We start from the raw sequence: 2,250 nt of genomic DNA, 5'->3' as shown, positions 1-2,250 counted from the left end.
ACACACACACACACACACACACACACACACACACACACACACACACACACACACACACAGAGAGAGAGAGAGAGTTGGAGCCAATGTAGGCAAACTACAAGGTAGAAACTAATGTGTATTGTATAGAATTTAAGCAGAGTGATGGGGACTGATGCACACAGACTCAATTATAACGTAAAGAGGAGTTTTTAACTTGTTTGCAGTTTAACAGTAAATCTAATATGAATCACGCATTTTGGAGTTTGCTAGACTAGGTTCACAATGTTAAAAAAAAACCATTCTGTTTTCCTTATGCAGCGCATTACTGGAGCAATTCTTTTTGCCTGATTTCGGAATTTCTTTCCTTTCTCTCTGCCTCCTTGTGCTTCCCCTCAGAAAAAGTCCAGTCCAGTCCAAAGAAAACATTGAGTGCATGGACTACACCAGAATTAGATGCAGCCCAATCTGTTGGATTGCATTTTAAAACCAGAGTAAGGCCAGTCCACAGTGTATTCGTGCGATTGTTTAACCAAATAACTTGCATTGCAACTGTTTACCATTTGAAAATGCTACGTTGCACAACAGCACAAACGAGCGAGCGATGAAGTCAGCATGATGATACTGTGGACTGAGGGAGTATGTTTGTTCTGAGAATAACAAAGCAAGAAGTCTGTACAAATACGACTTTATTGAAATGTAGTGTATTTGTATTGAGTTGAAGGGACAAGAACAGCAAATAGGAGAGGCAAACTGATTATGCACTATATGCCAAAATAATGGTTGAATAAATAAAACCAACGCTGTCATCCAGTGTAGTTACAAAAATGTGCTGCAGTATAGCTGATCAGGATCGCTTTAAAAAGGTGGTGTGAAAGGAATTTGCTGTGGACAGAATCAAAAACATAGACCTATAAAACATTACACAAAAGCATTAAAAGCAAAATTTGCACATCAGTGCTTTAATGTATAGGTAATAAAAAACGTTTCATGAAAGAGGAAGCAGACTAGAACAGGCAGCGTACAGTTTGTTCCCAGCGAGTATTTAATATTTTCTTCCACTAGTCATTGCTCCCTAGTTTCCAGTTTCTTGCATCTTTCTACACTTTAGCTAGGAGATTTATTACTTAGCCTACTGAGTTTGTAAAAATGTTCCCATTTTTCTCACCAATGGTATAGCCCATTAGGCATAGCATCACCAAGCAGCTTATTTCACTTGACAGCAAGGACTCTGGTCAGGACAGTGTAATACTTGGGGAAGTTCAGGCAACTCCCCAGATTACTTTGCTCATGTCGCTTGGTGAGTGATTGCTGGCTTAAACTGAGACTGACAAAGGTAGTAGCTTATTGTCTGAACCCTTCAGCAGAATGCCAAAGTTTCAAGTGTGATAAAGGGTGTTCTTCAGGACTAACCGTTTGTTGGCAATTTAGTTTCAATTAGCTTCAAAAGAAACACTTTATGTTTACTGTCTGGTTGCTGTAGCATTGCTTTATTTGGAGGCTGACCAATTATAAACCATACCTGCAAGGAGTTAGTTGAATAAATGTCCTAATCAAATGTTCTAATTGATGACCAGCAAGTATTCAGAATCAGTCAAATGTGTTAATACAACGCCAAAAAGTGGACATCCCAGCAGTCCACTCCCAGAATCAGATTTTCAGATTGTGCAATGCTCAGAGGGCCTCTGTTAGCATGTTAAATCAGTTTTCAGTTTTCAGTTTTATTTGTCATATGCAAGTTAGCACAGGGTCAAAATTGCAATGAAATGTGTTTGACGAGCAGCAGTCATTCAACAGCATGATACAGTAGAAGAAAATATAATAAAATATAATAAAATAAAATAAAGTAATAAAAAATAGAAAAATAGTAAGGAGCAAAATATTAGAGAGACGTGGTAAAAGAGAAAAGATGACTAAATATATATGTATCTATAAATATAAATATATGTACACTAGTGATTAAATAAGAAAATCTTGAAAAGAAATATGACGGAGGGCAGATGGGATATTGCACAGGAATGAGCAGCAGAAAATTACAGTATTGCACTTTTAAATATAAATATCAATGACAATAAAGTGGAGTGACCAGTGCAGATTAAACAGAGTACTTGTGAAGCTGCAGATAGCTTCTGAGTGCGTCCTGTGGACTGTGTTGTGTGTGTTTAAGTGTTGTGGTTGAGGTGTCGTATGGCTTGGTGGTAAAAAACTGTTTTTGAGTCTTGTAGTCCGAGCAGACAGGCTACTGTAACGTCTGCCAGATGGTAACAAGGAGAA

The sequence above is a fragment of the Haplochromis burtoni genome, unplaced genomic scaffold (assembly GCF_018398535.1).
Source record: "Haplochromis burtoni strain Fernald_Lab_line unplaced genomic scaffold, NCSU_Asbu1 Contig_5, whole genome shotgun sequence".
Taxonomy (NCBI): domain Eukaryota; kingdom Metazoa; phylum Chordata; class Actinopteri; order Cichliformes; family Cichlidae; genus Haplochromis; species Haplochromis burtoni.
This window is presented reverse-complemented; position numbering follows the sequence as displayed.